The following is a 22,458-nucleotide window of genomic DNA, read 5'->3' on the forward strand; positions in this document are numbered from 1 at the left end:
CCTGATTACCAGAACACTTTGGATGCTGCCTCCTTTGCACTCCCCGGCTAATTTGGAGCAATGAGGCTCTGTTGCATTATTTATAGGGCAGTTTTTCTAGCGTGGGGGTGGGGGTGGTGAAAGGTATTTTACAATTCTTATCTCATTCATCCTCACAACCGTTCCATGAAGCAAATTATTATAATTCCCATTTTACCAAGGGCGGAAAGGTGAGGACAAGTCCAAAGACAATTACGGCTTGCTTTCATATGCGCATCCCACACAACCTGATTCGAATGATGCCCTAACTACTTATTTCTATGCTGGAGGAAGCTCCTGTTTGCACCTCTAGACCCACTCAGACATCATCTGGGAGGTGATTTGCAATACTTGTCCTGGAACTGCAGAAGCAGGAGGAAGGACATGCTGCCAGAGGAACAAGGCCACTGGGAGGTTGCACCCTCTCAAGAAGAACACCATGGCAAAGGGGAAGACCAGCCTGACTGCCCCAGCCATTGGCCAGAAAAGAAGTTGCTGTAGGGAGCTGGCTTCCTCCCAGCCAGAAATAACTCTTGTTCCATAATACAAAACTGTTTCCAGTGACTAGAGCTCCTCATGTTTAAACCTTGGATTTCCTCCACTGGATAAGTGGAATATTCCATTGGATAAGTGGAATAAGTGGATATCTATGGAATTATCTGCCACAGGATGTGGTGATGGCCACTAGCTTATGTTCTTATGTTCCAGCTGTGCTGGGACATCCACTAGCTCCTACTAAGGGGGCACTGGGAATGGCACCCCACTTAAACCCAAGGAAGAACACCAGGAAAGGAAGATCAGCCTGGCCCCCAACTGGATATACATGCCTGATTACATAACAGCTGATCACTTTGTTCTGGCCTTGTCAAACAGCTCTCCATCCTCTCCCCTTTTTTGGAAATGGGGTTATAGTTCCATGGGAAAGCATCAGCTTTGCATGTAGAAGATTCCATGTCCAATCCCTGGCATTGTGTTGTATTCTGTAGAGCAATCGTTTATGTTTTGTTAATTAGAATTTTGTCCCAGTGGGGACCCTGTAGAGAGCATGGGGGTGGGGTGGGGGGTCAGAAAGAAAAAGGGAGAGAAAGGAGAAGGAGAAAATTGGAGTTCTTTCTGAATAAAGCTTAATTTAAAAAAAAATAAGATTTCTTTGTGTATATGAGGGAAGCAGCTATAAAATATTTGGCAATGCAATTTTGAACCAGCTATTCATGTTAGCCTGCAAAGCTTGTGAAGTTTCCTGCATCTTCATTTCATTGCATTACTGGGTCTACATTCCTGAATGGCTACATTCTACTATTGTTGCTGCTGGTTGTTTCTCCAGATCCTGTCCTGCACAACCCCTGAAGGTACTTTTTCCTTATCAATTCTGGACTCTGTTGTTCACTGAATACCCACTGCAGCATGGCTCATATCCCACCACCACCTTTTTTTCTTGTCCACTCCAAGTCAGAGAACCGGCTCTTCCCTGAAAACAAAGATTATATTTCTGCAATTACCTCCTCACTATACAAAACCCTGATCCCCTCCCCTCCGCAAAGCAGTAGACTATATTGCTTCACGGCCTGGGCCCTGAGGCCCAAAAATAGATAAACTCATTTGCAATTTCCTACCAACTTGGAAGGGGATGCCATTCTTATGAAGCTGCTCTTCAGGCCTTAGATGATCATTTCAACCCTACTTTGAATGTGATTGCTGAACAAGTTCTATTGTAGATTCCCACTGCCTGGTGAATCTATCGAGCCATAGGACACAGCATTGCATGCCTTAAGTGTAACCTATGAGTTTGTCAACTTTACTGATCAACTGATCAGAGATCAGATTGTTATGAAAATAAACTCCTCCAAACTGCATTAAAAACTGCTACTGGAGTGGAAACCTAGCTTGGATAAAGTTATAGAGATGGTTAGGAGGATGGAAAATGCTCTTCACTGTGCCAAATCTCTCTCTTTGGTACCCTAAAACCAACTTCTTGAAATGTAGGCTGTTCAACCTAAATCTTTCCAGTCGCAGTCTTCCCATATGGCACTACCCCAGAGAGTGGCAGCACAAGGAAGAACTACCACTGCTACAGATGTGCAGACTCTGCCCACAAAGCCAATTTTGCTCACTGTCCTGAATGGAAGGTCACTTGCAACGGGTGCAAAAAACCAACACCACAGAGGAGGGGGGGACACTGCTAAAGTTTGCAAGTCTGCTGTCCACTTCATTACTGATTCACTATATGATGAGGCAGATGAACCATTCACTGACAGCAAGCATTTTAAGTGTGACAGACTCAGAGCCTGCTGCTTCTCCACATTGTCAACTTAATGGCTGATTCTGGTTCATTTTCCATCTACTTTACAAGAAACTCCTTACTACATCAGATCTGCACCTGAATCCTTCAGACACCACCCATGGGGATATGGAAGTTCCCCTATTGCCATTGGGATACTTCATTGCTCTCCTGGTATACAAAGGAAGTACTGCAGAACGGAAAGTGCACCTGTCACAAAAAGGAGTCTCAACATTAGGCTGGAAACATCAGAAAGATCTATGGATAGGGTTAGACCCAAATAGTACGGAACTAGTTTTATTTAAATTTATTTATTTATTTATTTATTTATTTAACTAACATATTTTACACTGCCCAAAACTTATGTCTCTGGGCAGTGATGCTCTTATTTCACCAGGGAGCGCATTCCAAAGCTTCAGGGCAGCAGCGGAGAAGGCCTGTCCCTGAGTGGCCACCAGACGAGCCGGTGGCAGCTGCAGACGGACCTCTCCAGCAGATCTCAGTAGGCAGTGGGGTTCATGCAGAAGAAGGCGTTCCCTTAAATACCCAGGGCCCAAGTTGTTTAGGGCTTTATAAGTTATAACCAACACCTTGTATTTTGCCCGGAAACATATAGGCAGTAATATGGTTTCTCCAAGATGGCCCAGAGACCAACCTGGCTGCCACATTCTGGACCAACTGTAGTTTCCGGACTACATACAAGGGCAGCCCCACATAGAGCACACTGCAGTAATCCAGTCTGGAGGTTACCAGCAGATGCACCACTGTTTTGAGGTCGTTCATCTCAAGAAACGGACGCAGCTGGCATATCAGCCGAAGTTGATAGAAGGCACTTCTGGCCACTGCCTCAACCTAGGACACCAGAGAGAGGCTTGGATCCAGAAGCACCCCTAGACTGCGTACCTGTTCCTTTTGGGATGATGAAGCATTCATATGCTGATATGACTGCTGATTTCTCAGACATGTTTGCTGATACTCCTGGCACTGCCATACATTTCAAACATAAAATTCAGATGAAGGCAAATGCAATACCTTTACAACACAAAGTGAGAACATATCCATTCCATTGTGCCAAGAACTTAAAGAAGAGCTTTCAAGACTACAGCATGCTGACATCAGAGATCCTGTTGATTCATTGGAATGGGTCTCTCCCATTGTTCTTGTGAGGAAATCAAATGGTATATAGGTGGACCTCATTACCCATGGGGGTTCCATTCCCACATAATACTGCAGATAACAAAACAGTTGATAATGAGTCATTGAGTCTATGGGAATGCAGGGGTTAGGTTCCCAGACTAGAAAAGACACACCAATAAAACACAAACCACCACCTCTGCCAAATGGGCCAAATAAAGTGCCCTACTGTGCTCTGTGCATCTCCTGGAATCCAGCAATGCCCCCCAAATGCCCGAAGTAGTTCCAAAAATCACAGATCCCACCTCCCATTATTATTTTTTTGCTGAAATGTGCCACAAAATGGCTCCCATGGACAAAATAGTGGCCGGGAATGACTTCCAGAGTCACTTCTGGCCCTCTAGGAACTGCAAGTATGTGCAAGTAGGCAGATAATGAAACCAGGTGCCAATTAAACACCCATGAATACACAAAACCGCAGATATAGAATACACATATAACAAGATTCTCCTGTACTTTGAAATCTATTTGGGAAACACCAGAGCAACACAACAAGGATGCACTTTGATCATTCTTAGGACTCTGTGAGGTGCTTCACACAAGCAGTGAGAAGTGCCATTAAGGGGTTTGCGGGGACAGCAGGTTTGACCCTCTCTCCCCACACACGAGCAGGTAGCTTGCCCTGGGTGGCCGGATCGGCCGCCCACACGATTGCCGGCTTAGTCACGGAGCTGATTGTGGTGTCGGGGATCGGGGGCCTCCTGGCCCACGGAAGTCCCAGAATGCCCCACACAAGTGCATGGGGCATTCTGGGGAGCCCTCTGACCCTGGGTGGCTTGTTGTAGCCTCCCCATCCGGGGTCTACTCATGAGTTGCCACAGTGCTGAACCGTGCCGTGGCAACACACACACACACAAAATGGGGTTAGCAGAGCGTGTGGGAGGGGCATTTAACGGGGGAGGGGCATTTAAGAGGGCTGGCTGCCATGAGCCGCACGACCCCCATTGCAGCACATGAGCAGCAGAAACTGGGCTCGGCTCCCTTACACCCGGTTTCTGCTGCTCGTGTGAATAGCCTCCGTGAGTATTACTCTAAATCTCAATTTGCCTCAAAAGTTGCTCCATTGTGACTTCTTTTAAAAAAGAATGAAGCATTTAACTGGAATGCATCCTGCAAGGCTAGTTTTCAGACTATCAAATCAGCCATTGCTGCCCTGCTCTCACTTCCTTTGACACCAACAGGCACTGTTGAACAGACGTTAAAAGTATAAACCAGGGATTGAATTACTCCTGGGCTACCCCTGTGATGGTAAAATCTGAGGTGACTTAAATCATGGAACTTTCTAGATAACCGCTGCAGAAGTTTCTCTCTGCTCAGACTGGCTCCTTCCATTCTCAAATGAATTAGCTTAGAACCCTCCTCCCCCGCCAACGAAAAACCAAAAACCAAAAACAACCAAAGTCACCAATAGCTGGTGGTGACTGTCCAGCCAGCAGCTGCTAGCCAGAGTTAAATGTCTCCAGTTTTCTCCTTCCCCTGCCAACAATAATTCAGTGGCTGGAATGTGCTTTAGTGTGTTGAGCTATATGTGTGTTAGACTAACATGCTACACAGACTTTCATGCTGTTTCAATAGCTGTCAAAATATTATATCACCTTTGGGGTCCACTTTGTACCCGTGTCAGAGCTGCACTCATCGCAGATGCAAGCCCATCCTTGTTACACTTCTGCTGATCTAGCCTGAAGCATGCCACAAAAAGTGCCAAGGAGAGCTTTGAACCCAGCTCTCTGATTCTGGGATAAAGTGGTAGAAGGCCATACCACGTGTGCTCAGATGCAATTGGGGAAAGTGTACAGCTGTAATATTTACAGCTCAGTCCTATGGGTGTTTATTCTGAAGCAGGTTCCACTCTGTTCAGTGGAATTCACTTGTATGTAAGTGGGCATAGGATTGCAGCCCCGCCCCCTTGGTCACTTGATTGGCTAACATAATCAATCAACATGCTAAGAAACAGACAGGCAAGCTGAAGCAGGCAGTCTGAGAGTGTGGTGTAATGGCTGGAGTGTCAGACTGTGGAGACCTGAGTTCAAATTCACTTTCAGTCATGAAACTCACTGGGTGACTCTGAACCAGTCACTTTCCTCTCAGCCTAACCTACCTTGCAGGGTTGTTGTGGAGATAAACATAATCATGTTGCTCAGGGCTCCTTGGAGGAAGAACAGGATAGAAATGTTAAAGTAAATAAACAAGCAAACTTTGTCAATGCCTGAGCCATCTCCAGCCTCAGAGGCACGATGGGTCTCCTTACCAGTTGCAGGGGAGCAGCAGCAGGAGAGAGGGCATGCACATACCTCTTGCCTGTGGGCTCCCCAGAAGCACCTGGTGGGCCACTGTGTGAAACAGGATGCTAGACAAGATGGGCCTTGGGCCTGATCCAGCAGGGCTTTTTTAATGTTCTTAAACCAAACCAGAATCAGCTGGTTTATAGATCCTACTGGCCTCTTGTATCACCTGACCCCTCCTGAGAGGATAGCCGCAATGCTGCCTGCTGCTCATCTGCAGCAGTGGTGTGCAAGGGCAGCAGAGAGCAAGGAGTACCACGCTCAGAGCTGTGATTGTGCGCAGCGTGGGTTCAAAGAACCTGTGCGCAGCTCCTGCCAGAGCCCTTGCCAGTCCTTTCTAGGGCCACCACACTCTCCGCAATGGGCACCCAGCAGCGCCCCCTCCCCTGCACGGTGCCCCTTCTCTTCCGCCATATATGTGGCAGCGGCCTACCTGACATAGGAGCTGGGGTAGGCTACAGTGTTCCATGTGACAGGGATTCCCGGATGTTGTTGACTACAATTCCCAGAATCCTCGGCCAAAGGCCATTGCAGCTGGGAATTCTGGGAGCTGTAGTCAATGACAGCTGGAAATCTCTGTTATAGGGAGCACTGGTAGGCTGCCCTACCCCGCTGCTCAGCTGGCGGTGTGCTGAGCGATGGAAGCAGGGCAGCCGACCTCGGGCTGCTTTGTCAAGGAGGTCATCGCTGGGCACGGCAGGAGAGAAGGGGTGCAGCATGGGAGGGGGGCTGTGGTGTTGAGCACGGCACCATTTCTCTCCCGCTGTAGACAGCCGTGACAGCCTCCTTGACGAAGCAGCCCCGGGTCAGCTGCTCTGCCCCCACCACTCAGTGTGGCCGCCAGCTGGCCGGCGGGGGCAGGGCAGCCTACTCTGGGGTTACTTCGTCTGGGAGGCCACTGCTGCTCGAGAGCCATTGCCAGGGTGGGGGGAGGGGTGGCCCAAACACGGGCCGCTGATGTCCTCCCTGTGCAACTGCCACCCTCCCTTGGGAAACCATAATGGTGGCACAGGGAACTCCAGGCCCAAGATCTGTGGCATACTAGACACCGCGTGGGAGTGCCATACTGGAAACCACTCATCTCTTTTGTCCCCGGGGGGAGGGGCAGGTTGGATTGAGTTCATGGGACAAGAGGAGGGGAGGTTCTCTTTTCCCACCATGCCATGAAGGCCGGACTGGGGACACAGAGGGCGGTGGAATGTCTGTGGGGAGGGCGCAGAATGGGTGCTTAAGGGTGGGAGTATTTATTGCTGCTGAGTGCGGCAGGGCGCAGGGGCGCCCTGTGGGTGGGGCGCACCGGGAATATGCCCTGTTGCCCTGTGGGCCAGTCCAAGCCTGCCTGCCATGGCCTTGAGCCAAATCACACCTGAGCCAGCTCTTAGTCAAGGAGGCAGAGAATTTTGGTCACAAAACAACTCTGTGGAGATTTAAGCTGGAGAATCTGTGTGGCTTAAAAAAAAACACCCTGCCCCTGCCCCTGCCCCGTGGCCCTGATCCAACTCAGGTCTATCCCTGCAGCTGCTTTTTGGGGGTGGTGGGTGGGTGGATCACATCCTGTTTGGCCCCTACACAGCGTTTGGCTCTGCCAGTTAGCCTTAAGGTCACTTCTAAAACAGTTACTGAACTAACTGGGGAAAGGAGTTTCATCGAAACAGCTCTTGGGTGCCCTGCTTGGCAGTACTGCTCAGGTCAGTTTGACCAGAACAGTGCCTGGAAAAGCTTCTTAAGGCTGCATGTTTTGTGCTGTGAATCTACACAGGATTGACGTGAGGAAAACGAGTGCCTAGGGTGAGAGTAATTGGACTTCTTAACAGGGAATGGCGTGGCTGGGAAAGCTCCTTGCTGACACCAGGCTGGTAATCGTGCAGGTGTTAATGCTGCAGTCGTACCATCTGGGCTACAGAAAAGTGCACATGCGTATGTGAGAGCTACAGTTATGGGATGTGCCCCCCCCCGGCAGTCTGAACCCCCAACAATTAAACACAGACCTCAATAAAATGCATGACCTCCAGAGGACAGGATGGGACACCTGAGTCAGATGGAATTAACCAAGCCTTCTGCTTGAATGGATTCATTTGCTCCCTGGGAAAGTGGTAAACCAGATATTCTCCAGTCTTTATTTCTTCTTGCTTGTTTTTTGACCTTGCTTGGTTAAGAAGATCGAAGGAGGAGTCACACACTGCAGCACTGGGAATGTCTCCGTCGGGTGTGAAGCCCTTTTTGGGCAACGAGGCAGCCCTCCCCTACTGTCCTCCCTCCCTCCCTCCCTTTCTCAGGTTGGATTGTCATCACCACTTTTGACTCTCCTGTTCCCACCCAACCACTTTTCAAAGCCCCAGTGCAGTCACAAGCTGCTTTGGAGTCTTCGCTTGCTATCTTTCCCCTGTCTTCACCAAATTGCTATATAAAAATCATAGGGTGTCAGCATATAACCACATGTTTGCATCGGGATAATAAACCTCTGCTTTAGCAGACTTCAGAATGGTGAAGCGTTAATCTTGCCTGAATGAGATTAAAGGGGCTGCCTTTGAAAGCATTTGGAAGCTGTGGCTGGTCCAGAATGCTGCAGCCAGGTGACTGACCAGCTCCATGTATTGGAAACATGGAACCCAGTTACTGTGACAGCTGGGTTGGGAGGAGAGCTGGTCTTGTGGTAGCCAGGGGCTGTCCTTAGAGAGCCCTGGCAGGGTGCAGGCCCCAGGGCAAATCAACCAGTGCGGACCGGGGGCCCTTCCAGTGAATTCTAATGGGGGTTAAAAGAGCAGGGGCTGGGGCGGTTGCCCTGATTGCCATGCCCTAAGGACAGACCTGGTGGTAGCAAGCAAGAATTGTCCCCTTTGCTAAGCAGGGTCCACCCTGGCTTGCATTTGAATGGGAGGCATGTGTAAGCACTGTAAGATATTCCCCATAGGGGGTGGGGCTGTTCTAGGAAGTGCACCTGCTTGCTTGCATGCAGAAGGTTCCAAGTTCCCTCCCTGGTATCTCCAAGATAGGGCTGAGAGAGAATCCTGCCTGCAACCTTGGAGAAGCCGCTGCCACTCTGGGTAGACGATACTGAGCTAGATGGACCGAGCGTCTGAACTGGTGTATGACAGCTTCCTATGTTCCTTAGTCAATTTCTGAGCCCAGTTCAAAGTGAACATAAGAACAGGATGCTGGATCAGGCCCAAGGCCCATCTAGTCCAGCATCCTGTTTCACACAGTGGCCACCAGATACCACTGGAAGCCACAGGCAGGAATTGAGGGCATGCCCTCCCTCCTGCTGTCACTCTCCTGCAAATGATACTCAGAGGCATCTGAGTACAAACTGCCTTCTCCTGGGTGAGCCTGTCTGTATGTTAAGATTTGCTAGAGAGGCCCTTCTCATTCTGAGGTTCATTGGACTGGGATGAGAAAGAGGGCCTTCTCTGTGGTTCTGTCCAGCTAGGAAGGCTCTTCTTGTACCCTCTTGGCTTGTTTTGTTTCACCATTTTTGTTTCAACAGCAGTTTAATCCTATGAGATGAATGAGATTTGATTCCTGCTGTTTTACTTGTTGATTTTTATTACCATTTTATTGATGTCTCCAGTTTTTATTGCTGTGTGTGTATGTTTAATAGATATTTTGTTTGTTTGTTAGTTTTTAAAAATCCTGTTCAGTTTTTTTATTGTTTATAAGCCATCTTGAGCATAGTTTTATTAACAGAAAGGTGGGATACAAATGCCCATAAAAATAAATAAATACATCTCATTGGGGAATGATGCCTCATGAATTCTTATATGTGTTCACATGGCACAGTGTATGCCAAGGCTGACTCTACACAGGTGGAGGAACTGGCCAATAATTTTCATCAATTTAGTACTGCAGTTATGTATGTATGCACTGTGTATGTACTGGACTGTTTGTTCTGTTTCTCCCTGCTGACAGAAGCAAATACTCCAGCAATCACGGCATCAAAGACCTGTAAAACAGGAATCCTCAACGTTGCCCCCCTAGATGTTCTTGGACTTCAACTCCCATAATCCCCAGACCCAGTGGCCTTTGGCTGGGGATTATGGGAGTTGAAGTCCAAGAACATCTGGGGCCCAACACTGAGGATCCCTGCTGTAAAGGACTTGAAGATCAGATCGCCCAATCATCATTACTACCTGCCTGAAGGTAGGTCGCTCCTTTCAGGGACCATCACCCAAATTCCTGGTCCATAATCTCTCGCTTCATCTTGAGCTTTTACTCATGGACCAGAAATAAAGGCATTACGATGTGATATACACATGAAGAGAAGGTTTTAAGAGCTGGAAATTCTGCAAATGTGTACATGAAATAAAATACCAACAGAGACATGTATGCAACCTATAACCACACATACACTAATTCGTATGAACAGCCACCAGGTATCCTAAGTTAATAAGGCCTTGAGGCTGTTCTCACGAGCAGCCTAGCCCAGGCTAGGCTAGGCTGCTCATGTGGAGTGTTGATATCCACGCAAATCCCAGAGCCCCTGCCCAATCTAAACTCACTCCTAAGCCCGACTCTTAGCTGAGATTAAGGGAGCAAGCACTCCCTTAACTTGACTGCGATTCCTTGGGCTCCACAGAGAACAAGGAGACAAAGAGATGGGTGCCTAGAGCACCCGTCTGACAGGGGAATCTTCCAAGGCACCATGCTCATCGCACAGTAGCTTGTGTGGTATCCAGAGGCTGGGAAAACAAGTCCCAGCTTCTATTGATCCGTGCAGGCGAGAGCGCGGACAAAGACAAAAAGCAATAGTCTGGGGGAAGGTATGTTGAACCCTGCCTTCCTCCCCGCCCACCTGGGCAGACGTGTGAATAGCCCCCTTCTCTGATTTACACATTCAAGGGGTAAATCAGAAGTTGAAGTGAGCTGAAAGACCATCAAGACCCCTAACAAAAACAGGAATTCTGGACTCTCTTAGTATCCTGGAATAATGAGCCCAAACAATAGCAGGGTTGTTATCTCTGATGGGTGGGTTTCACCGTTTAGCAAATCAACCCATAAGCCCCCTTCAGATATAATGGGATATACACGTACAGGTCTCTGTACACATATATATGGTTTTGTATGACTGACTGTACATGAGTTCTTTTTAAAAGCAAACCTGCATACAGACCCCCTCAAATAGAGTCAGCATGGTGTAGTGGTTAGAGTGCTGGACTAGGACCGGGGAGACCCGAGTTCAAATCCCCATTCAGCCATGATACTCGCTGGGTGACTCTGGGCCAGTCACTTCTCTCTCAGCCTAGCCTACTTCACAGGGTTGTTGTGAGGAGAAACTCAAGTATGGAGTACACCGCTCTGGGCTCCTTGGAGGAAGAGCGGGATTTAAAATGTAAAAACAAACAAACAAAACAAAATGCAGGGTACAGACAGGAAGTGTATTAATGCACATGCATTGAATATAATGTGTGAATAACTGTGCATGTGTGCAAATATGTATGTGTGTACACCATTCACAGGTTGTATATGTACTGAACGTAATGTGTGAATAGGGCTTTAGTCACTATTCTTTTGGCAAAAGAAAAGCCCGTTGCCATCATTCAGCACCTCTCCCAAGACACAGCTGCTGCATCTCCTCTCTCGTAGAATCATCACATTGGAAGGGACCTTGGAGATCTTCTAGTCCAGGGTTTCTTAACCTTAGGCCCCCAGATGTTGTTGGACTACAACTCCCAGAATCCCCAGCCACAAAAGCCATGTCTGGGGATTCTAGGAGTTGTAGTCCAACAACATTTGGGGCTCCAAGGTTAAGAAACCCTGTTGTCCTAGTCCAACCCCCTGCTCAGGGCAGGAATCCGCTACAGTATCCCTGACTAATGGCTGTCCAGCCATTGTCTGAAAACCTCCAGCATAGAATAAGAGAAATTCTATGATTTCTGCCTTTGAACAGTAAAAAAAGACCTGCAGTCTTCTGGGGGCATTGAGGAGATGCTGGATAGAAATCCACTAAACAACAAACAAGCTGATAAATCCAATAAACAACAATACTAACAAAGGGTGGGGGGAGAGAAACAAATACCTTCATGAAAGATTGGAGACAAACAGCAAGGGGGAGCTTGCTGAAACAACCAGGAATTCTTCATCCCTATAGGATTCAAGTGCATACCTATTGGCACTGGAACCCCTTCCCGACTTTCCATGATGCAACGCCACACCACTAGGGGCAATGTGAGAATTAAGCAAAGGTGTAGGCAGGCAGGGCTCTTTGTGCACAGCTCTTCCTGGAAGTTAACCATCAGGTAGGAAAGACAGGTGTGCTTGGCCTTACCAGTAAAGGTAAAGTGTGCCGTCGAGTCAGTATCAACTCCTGGCGACCACAGAGCCCCGTGGTTGTCTTTGGTAGAATACAGGAGGGCTTTACCATTGCCTCCTCCCATGCAGTATGAGAGGATGCCTTTCAGCAACTTCCTGTATCGCTGCTGCCCGATAGAGGTGTTTCCCATAGTCTGGGAAACATACCAGTAGCAGGGGATTTGATCCGGCAAGCTCTGGCTTACTAATCAAGTCATTTCCCCACCAGGGGGTGGAGCCACCATTGGGCCAACGGGTTCAAAGAACCTGGGCCGCGCCCAATCAGGGGCTGCGCCTCGCGGCCCCGACATGCCCCCTGCATCTGATGTCAGAGGCGAGGGTGCAGGTTTAGCTCCCGAGCGGGGGCTGCACAGCCCCTTTGGGAGCTAAACTAAGGCTGGCGCTGCGTTCGCAGCACCACCCGGGAGTGGCTCTTCCCTGCTAGGGAACAGCCGCTCCTGGCTGCACTGCAAACACAGCACCAGCCTAAGTAGCTCCTGAAGGGGCTGCACGGCCCCTTTGAGAGTTAAACTCCAACTCCTGAATGGAGCCTCAAGGCTCCGTTTGGGAGCCAGACCACACACCCCGCGTCTGACATCAGATGTGGGGGGTGGGGTCAGCGAGGCCGCCGCCGCAGCCGCACACAGGCCACCGGCAGTCAGGCTCCTCCATTGTTCCCCATTGTGCCATTAGGTGGCTTGGCCTTACCAGTGGGATTGCTTAATTCAGAAAGACACATAAGGGCAGTTCACCCAATTGCCATTCAGGCAGCAGAAGCCTCCTACCCAGTTTGAAAGCTTTTTGATCATGTGTTAGATAAAAACGAGGTCGGAGACAGGGAGCTTGAGAGTCAGTCAAGCCCCAGCTGAGTAGGGCCAGTATTCCCGCCTACCTCAGTCAGAAGCTGGGGGGCAGAAGCTGGGTAGGGCTCGGCCAGCTGAGGCCTACCCAGCTCTGCTGAGGCTCGCCTGACAACCAAGCTCCCCACCTCCAACCTTGTTTTTAACTGACACACTTTCAAAAATTGTGAGTGTGCCCAGCTCCCAAATTAGGGTGGGAGAAGAAGCCAATGGTGTGAACTGCCTGACAGTGGCATGATATTGCATCACAGAGAAGCAGCTTCCCTAGTGGTGTGGGGGCGGGGAAAGCGGTCATAGAGGGATAGTTACCATGGGAGAAAAGGTCTGGATCTCTGATGGCGCAAGCTAGCTCCAAATCGCCCACTGCGACACACCATGACCAAGACGCACATTCTAATTAAAGGTGCATGGCCAGCTAGGCATTCTTCCATATGGAAATACATATACAGAATGGAAATATTTTGCAGCATGCACACGGAACACATGCATCCACTCACACTTGGGCATGCGTGTGTCCTAGCACATGCTTTCCTGGATCCTCTTCTTGAAAACTGCACACATGCCTCGTAGCTCTATCCTGCCCTACCATTTTGCTCCCTTCTCTAGGAGCTGAGTGGCTAAACCACAGCCCAGCCAGGCAGAGTGCAAGGCCAAACTGTGCGCCTAAGCAGGGCTGGGAGGCGATACCTTGTGAATTATGCATAAGGCCAGGCAGCTTTTTATCTGTGCGGACAAAGGCCCATAACCAGCCAGCTGGGCTTTCTGCCGTACCTGTAGCTTCCTCTCGCTTCCACTTTATCTCCACTCCCAGCTTGTAATTCAGCCCAAATATCAGAGGAGGCTGGGAGATTAATTTTCTCAGTTTGCATGGCAAAGAGGTAGGGGTGGGGTGGGGAATTGCGCACGCTCCAGACTCCCGGCTGTTTAATCCTCAGATGAGGCCAGCAGAATGGAGTTGGTTTAAAAAAAAAAAAAAAAAGCACTGTGTCCATGAGAGAAATCAAAGACAATTTCATGGTTTGGGATGTGGCGCGATCATGGTGTGAATATATGCCTATATGTGAATGCACATGCATCAGTGCCTCGATTTGCACGTATGAATGGGTGTGTTCCTCAGCCAATATTTGTGTTTGTATGGATGCATTTTCTGGCTAAGAATGCAGTGCACCACAACTGATGTAGCTAACCACTAGGCTAGTTCACATGATCAAAATCTGGGTAGGAGGAACATCCAGTCCTCTACTCTCAGTGGCTAGGGGGCATCCATCCAACCCAGAACCTGCCTCCTGCACAGTCACTCTCTCCTCCTCCTACCTTGATCTTGAGAGATCACATCGCTGTCGATCGGGAACGTGCCTGGCTCTCCTATAACCTGGATTTCTACTATGTGAACTAGCCTACAATTTCACCTGATGAATGAACAGCCGTACACACTGGGGGTGGGGGGAGGGTACACTCATCCAGGGTTGCCAACTTTTTAACCTGCTCCTGCTCCTCAGCCTTTCAAGAAGCTTTATCAGCAGACATTAGCAGGTCATCTCCATTCAGTGACAGCCCTTACCTACTGATCTTTGCAAATTAAACTGCAGTTAGAAGCACAGGAGCATTGCACCAGATACACACAACCATTTACGCTAACCTAACCTACTCAGTAAACATGTCTATAGGATGTTCTGCAGAGGCTGTACACACATATACACAGACACAGACACAACCATGGGCTGTCCTTGTTCATTAGCACTAATTCCACTGTGCATCAGGCTCATACCTTTTCCAGCTGAGCTCGATCGGTTTCAGACACATTCCCAGCACTGGAGTCTCCAAGTCATAATTAGTAATTTATGCAGCTTCTAATCAATGTGAAATGTGAATTTTTAATCCTCCTGGCTTCGTGTCAGGAGCAGACTTCTTCTGAGCTGGCTTTCTATGATCAGCAATGCAGGCCTCTGTGATGGGAAAGCCCGCATGGCTGCAGGCACCAGACATCTGTTGGTGATGTACTAGCAAAGTCAGGCATGTGCCAAACTGCAGGCTGACATCCACCCCCCCCCCCCGCAAAAAAAAAAAAAGTGGCACATGGCTGGGGACTTGGTATGCAGGATACATGGGTCTTCTTCCATGCATTCTTTGTTTCATGGCAAGGGTCTAAAATTGGATATGGTAGCCTGTGGGGGATATTCCTATGCAATCACAGGGGCAGCCTTTCCATGAGGCCAAGTGAGGCCATTGCCTCAAGCAGCAGATTATTAGGGCGCTAGCAAAGCAGCAGGGTGCCCTCCTCAATCCCCGTGTTTAAAAAATGGAAAGGGGGGGAGGAGGGTTTGTGCACGGGGGGCAGCGTTTGCCCCCGCCTCAGGCACACAGAGATCTTGAGCTGTCACTGTGAACTGGCATGCAGGAAAACTGTGAACTGGCATGCCCAAGACTCAAATGCTTGCATTCAAAATGTCACTTTTACCCAGGGCCAGCCAAAGATATTTTAGCACTTGAGGTAGAATCAACACACACACGGAGTTTTGTACTCATATGGTCTCCCCCAAACCTAGTGGTGTGTGTACACACAAATCCAGTGCTGCTGTTGCTGTGGCAAAATACAGCTCTTAGAAGTCCTTGCTTTTATTGCACTCCTTCTCCTTCACTTTGGTGAACCAAAAACCAGCTTTATAATGCCAAATGCTCATAATTTCTTGTGCTTATAACCATAAGCACAAGAAAGGGCACACACGCGCGCGCGCGCACACACACACACACACACACACACACACACACACACACACACACTCAGTGTTCCCTCTAACAGGGATTCCCAGATGTTGATGACTACTAGAATCCCCGACTGTAGTGGCTTTTGCTTGGGGATCCTGGAGTTGTAGTCAACAACATCTGGGGATCCCTGTTAGAGGGAGCACTGCACAAGATCACTGATGACAATGAGGATGAAGTAAATGACGGACCATGTTTGCCTCTTTAATGGAACCCAGATTATGGGAAACCATGCAAGTGAAGAGCAGAGCCTGGCAGAATCATCTGGGTCATGTGCAGAATCTAGCAGGTTGTGAGCACAGCCTACAGACCATGGCTTGATGGCTCATGATGTGCATGCAGAAGGTGCCCGGTGCCATCTCTGGCATCTCCGCTGTGAAAGGGTCTCAGCCAGCAGAGCTGGAGAAGACTTGAGGCCTTGGAGAGCTGCTATGAGTCTGAATAAACAGGGCCAGGCAAGATGAACCAATGGTCTGGCCCAGGACAAGGCAGCTTCTTATGTCACTGGTGGGTCTGGGACAGGGAGGTTGGGATCAAGAACATCGAGTTGGAGAGCTGCCATGCTGAGAGCTGGGTATCCACTCAGAAGAATAGGATGTTGCTTCAGCAGCAGCTCACTCAGTCTGGGACCAGACCCAGGTCTTCTGCCCCGGGCTTCTCTTCTATCCTCCAGATACTGCAAAGGCATAAAGGTGCAGGGACCTATTCCACAGCCGTAGACTCCAATGGCAAGGAGGTGTTTCTATGGCAGGTGGTTGAGATTTGTCTTCACAGTGAGGGCATGTCATGGCTGAGGTGACAGTTCCAAGGGGTCTGAGGTCCCCTCCAATGCCTCATCCCCAGAACTCCCAGCATCCCCTCCTGGTAAAGGCATCTGCAAGGTCGGGTTCATGCCATGATGGTATCCTTGGAATGTGGCTGAGGCACTGGCTCCAAGGGGTTTGGAGACCCCTCCACTGCGTCATCCTCCAAACTCCCAGCTTACTCCCGCAACAAAGGTGTCTGCAGAGCTGGGCTCATGACAGCACATTGCCAACCTGACATCTCCAAATATTTCTGAGTTTTCATGACTGGAAATTGGAAACATCCATGCCATCAGATTCTCAGATTCCCTGATTACCCAGCATTGTTTTGTGTGAACCAACCCTGTGAGAAAGAACATAGTGGACTAGGGAAGCCCTGGCCTGATCCAGCAGGGATCTTCTTACATTCTTATAAAAGGACATGATAGAGATGGGTATGGAAAGAATTAGGAAAGCATAGTGGTTAGAGTGTTGGACTAGAACTGGGAAGACCCAGGTTCGAATCCCCATTCAACCATGAAACTCATTGGGTGACTCTGGGCCCGTCATGTATATCTCAACCTAACCACCTCACAGGGTAGTTGTGAGGATAAAAAAAACTATGTACACTGTTCTGAGCTCTTTGGAGGAAGCGCGGGATATAAATGTACAAAATAAATAAAAATAAATACATTCCATAGATACACTGTAGAAAGGTATAGACAGGAGGCAGCAGGTGAGTGAGTGTGTGTGTGTGTGTGTGTGTGTGTGTGTGTGTGTGTGTGTGTGTGTGTGAGAGAGAGAGAGAGAGAGAGAGAGAGAGAGAGAGAGGTGTGCCGAAATGAAACACTAGCCCTGTGAATTTCACCATGAACATTTTCAGTCAGCAGGCTTTACTGTGAGTTCAAAGTTGCCCCCAAAAATCAACCCCCACATTGGATTTTTTAACACCTGATAGCTCACAGGGATTTGAGGGTAAATCTGGCTGATATGTGAGCACACACCCTCCATTCTGGAGGAGGTGCAAATTAAGAGCCCTGTGTAAAAAAGCTCCATGTGAAAAATGCAATTGTGCAAATCCACCTTGCTAAACAAAGGGTTACTAGAAATGTAGGTCTGGCTTTGGTACCTCTTCTATGGGAGCAAGATGTTTCTGCATCAGGTCCCCCCCCCGCACCCTCCTGCTTCTTCCCTAAAGCTTCCTTTTGACTCCTGCCAAGTTCTTCATTTACACCACCTCCCTACCCCCCAGGAGGAGGTTCAGACTCACCATGCCTGCATAACGGTAGCAGAATCTAAACACCCTCTCTGTACAGGTATATAAATCAGCACAGCAAGACAACTGGGAACTAGGCCCCAGGGTACCTCTGATAAGCCCAATTGCTAAAACTTCCTGCAGATGAGAAAGAGCCTTTGATCTCTCTGAAGTTACCTCATCCCTTACGCAGGCTGTTTGTCAGGAAGCAAGGAAAAGATAATGGGATGGATACAAACAGACAACAGCGCAGGAGACGCAGCCTCCTCTGCATAATGAAACTCTCTGCAGAGAGTTACCCATGGTCAAACAGGTGTGTAACCTGATTAAACCTGAGCTACCATTGGTGGATTACAGGTCACATCACAGTTGATGAAAATTGGATTTGCCCTACTACAGGAGCCTCTGAGGGCCAAATCACAATTGGTGCAAATCAGCTTCACTCTTAATGGAGCCAACAGGGTTGGATCAATGGAACGAGCTCTTGTATACTGCTCTACAGGTGTCAGTGAAACCAGCATCCTTATCACTTCATTGGAATTAGTGGCTCATAACTTCTAACTAATTTGAATTCTTATATTACATTTATAGGACACTGTTCTATGTGAGGGTCCTCAAAGTGACTTACAAAGAATAATCAGCTTCGGTTAATATGCCAGATGTGACCTTACCTGGATGAAGTTATCTTGGCCACAGTGACCCATGCTCTGGTAAACTTCTGCTTAGCATTGTACATGGTGGGGCTGCCTTTGAAAACAGTTGAGGAACTGCAATTGAAAAATAGGACCATGAGATTATTAACAGGGTCTGGGCATTTTGGTCAGATCACACTAGTGCTTTGTCAGCTGCAATGGCTCCCAATCTGTTTCCAGGCCCAATTCAAAGTGCTGGTTGTAACATTTAAAGCCCCAAATGGCTTTGAACCAGGTTACCTAAGAAAGCACCTTACCCCATACGTCTCAATTAGGACCTTAAGATCTTGTTCAGGGGCCCTGCTCTGAGTGCCCTTGCCAATCGAGGTTTGCCTCTGCCAAATGAGGCTACTAGGAAGAGGGTCTTTTCGGTCGTGGCGTCCCATCTATGGAATCTGGTCACTCAGGCTTTTTAAGGCTGATTTTTAAAAAATTTAAAATGTTTAGCATTATATTTTGTATTGTAATTTGTTTGTTTTGTGTAATGTGTTTTAATTGGATGTTTTTATTGTATTTGTCATAAATCTGTCAGGCTAGAAAGACGAAGCGCAACGGGGACAGAAGCAGCACAGCAAAATTCAACAGGAATAGATTCTCCAAACCAGCCCCAGTCCGTCCAAAAATCCAACAGAGTCCAAAACGAAATCCACAGGCAAGGTCAACACAGTCCAGGGTCCAAACATGGTCAAGGCAATACAGGAACACAGCCGATTAGCACGCAAGAAACTGTTGTTGCTATCAGCAGGGAAGGCATGTTACAGGCATCTTAAATAGGCTGAGCCCCCATCCCAGTGCTGTTAATTAAGAGTTGCTGAGTCATCAGCTTTGCCTGTTGTTATATGCATGTGTCTTCTTAGCTCTTGCTGTCTCTTGGATCGGCGCCTCTCCACAGCTGAGACTGCTCGCGCCTTCTTCACAAGAGCTGCTTCACCTGGCTAACTCATCTTTGACTTCCTGTGCTTCAGACCCACTCTCCTTTGCAACCTCTTGTCCTTGCCCACCCTCCTCTGTTGTCAGCTCTGTATCTATCTCCAACTCCTCCTCGGAGTCTTCCAGCATGCCCATGACAGTATTGTTGTGAGTTGCCCGGAGAAAAATTTGTCATGTTCATGGTCAAACCAAACCACCCACCATTTAGTCTGACCCCAGATTGAACACGCTGTAAAGGTTTGGAGGGTTCACAAGCTTAATTCTGAATAATAATAATAATAATAATAATAATAATAATACCTTGGCGTGGTTGTGGGGCTTGCGTGCTCTGAGGAAGGTGAGAGCTATGCCAGAGGTCCAACCACACTGGACAGGTCTCACCAGAGGAGCCGGACAAAGAGTGCCTCTCCCATCAACAATATGGTGAGATGTAACTTTAATAAATCTATACCGGATCGGTCGTTACCCAGGTCAACAAGGACCACGCCAGGTGCTGGAGTCCCTGGACATCTGGTGGCAAGTGGGCAACAGGACTCAGGATCTTCAGTTGAGCAACCAGGGCTAGAGACTGCAAGGTTACTGGAAGAAACGTCGCTTAACTGGAAAAAATATACGAAAAATGCCAGCAAGGAAATAATGATCTGCTATTACAAGTCTAGTCCAACTAGAAGAGGTTATTTACAAAGAATGTACTGGATTTGGAAAGAGAAGCATCAAGATACAGAAATAACAGAACAAAGGCTAGCAGACCAGAGAAGATTCATAATAAGAAATAAAGTATTCACGAAGTTGAGCTGGAAGAATTGCAAAGAGCAACACAGGCTCAAGATATGGAAGAAGAATTACCACCAACTCAAGCAGTTGCTCAGGCGCAGGTGGAGGAGGTGTTGGAAATAGAGGATGCCACTGTTGCTGAACTGTTTCAAAATCAAAACCAGGCAACCTCCCCTTTGCCTTCACCTCAAAAACCCGAATGCCATTTAACAGAAAAGCAACAAGAACTAAAGCAAAAAATAACTAAGCACATGAACCAAACAACCACCAGGGTTCGACTTCCAGCTCTAAAAACAGTTGCCAAAAAACAACTTGCTCAGGTATTAAAAGATGTAAATACTGCACTTGCAGAAATAACAACCAATAATTTGCAAGAAACAAACCAACTAATGTACAGTGCAGCAACAATAACAATACAAGAGCTCGGATATAAGATCAGTGGACCTGTAAAAAAAGAAAGTAGTACATCACCTAAATGGAAGATTAGATTAGGAAAAAATCGCCAGCCTTAGATCAGTTGCTAGTAAATTGAAAGATATGAAAGACAAGAAGCTGAAGAATGAAAACGAAGCCAGAATCACACAACACAGGCAGAATCTCCAATTCCAGTCGAATCAGAGACATTTCTACCAAAGCATAGAAGGAGAAACTGCGAGAAACATAGAAACACCAAATAAAGAAGAAACAGTGCAATTCTGGGGAAAATTATGGGACAATCCAATAGATTATAATAAAAAAGCAGGCTGGATGAAAGAGGTCAAAAAATGTAACCAACAAATGCAAGATCTAATAATAACACCAGAATTAATAAGTGAAAGAGCAAAGAAAATTAAAAATTGGACTGCTCCAGGCTGATGAACTGCATGGCTTTTGGCTTAAACACCTAACAAGCCTTCATAAACAACTATCAAAACAATTCAATCACATTTTGCAAGGAGGTGATATTGAACAATGGTTAACAACTGGGAAAACTCATCTCATCATGAAAGACCCAGCAAAAGATGCAGTTCCAAGTAATTGTAGACCGATAACCTACCTGCCAACCATGTTCAAATTATTAACTGGAATAATAGCAGATGAAGTGATGCAACACTTATTAACTAACAAACAGCTTCCAGTTGAACAGAAAGGAAATTGCCCGAACACCAGAGGCACAAAAGACAAGCTGCTGATTGACAAAATGATTTTAGAAAATTGCAAGAGAAGAAAAACAAATCTAAGTGTTGCATGGATTGACTACAAGAAAGCCGTAGATTCATTGCCTCACACATGGATACTAAAATGTTTAGATTTTAAAACAGAATTAAGCTCGCAAGCCCCCCAGACTGAACCGAGGGGCGGGTTTCGAGGGGGTGCCAGACCGAACTGGCTTGGGTTCGAGGCCAGTCCAGCCTCGATCTAAACCATGCCAGCCAGTTCCGTGCTCATCCCTAGTTAGCAGAGGTTAGCAGATCCTTTAAGCATCTTTGGAAAAGGGCACAACTAGCATATATCAACCAAACTGAAACAACGGCAGTGGCTGCTGCTGCTGCTACTACTACTACTACTGGCCACAGCTACCAACTGAGTGGCCACAGGTCTATGGCCTTGCAGAGGGCATTTGCGTATGCGCGGCAGCCGCCAAAATGGCAGCCACTCGCTTTTATGGAGGCCCGAATGGGCCAAAAAGGCTAAGCTTACCTGGCCATGGTGGTGATGAGGAAGGCTGGCGGGGGAAGAGGAAACCTGCATGGACCCCCCCCCATGGCTACAGCAAGCCCCCCGAAGGGGCTACAGGTACTTACATTTACATTTTAATTAAAAAAAAAAAAAGAGTTCATGGTCCTGCCAGACTGGACCCAGCGGTCCAGTTCCGGTCTGACGGAACTGGGGGTGGGTGGGTTCGGTTCGATCACGAACCCACAAACCCCCGGACCGAACCGTCAGACTGCAGACCGCCAGACCGGTTCCGCACATCCCTACCATCCATCAGCACTTCCAGTTTATAGGGACTGAGCTTCAGATTATTAGTCCTCATTCAATGCAGTACTGATTTCAGACAGTCATTTACGTAGGACCCTGACACACTTGATGCAGAGAAATAAAGGCAAGTGTCATCAACATACCATGTTTCATATCCTCAGAGATTTCACCCAGCAATTTCATAAAGATGTTGAACAGCATGGCAGATGAGATAAAACTCTCTGGTACTGCACAGGATAATCCCCATGGGGGAAAGCAGTATTCTTCCATCACTACCTTCTGAAACCTCTGAGGTAGGAGAAGAAAGCCAGCAGATCAGTGCCCCCAATTTCAAATCCATATAAGTGGTGCAGAAGAATTTTATTTATTTTTACATTCATATC

Source organism: Hemicordylus capensis, chromosome 2 (genome assembly GCF_027244095.1).
Source record: "Hemicordylus capensis ecotype Gifberg chromosome 2, rHemCap1.1.pri, whole genome shotgun sequence".
In the NCBI taxonomy this organism is placed as follows: Eukaryota; Metazoa; Chordata; class Lepidosauria; order Squamata; family Cordylidae; genus Hemicordylus; species Hemicordylus capensis.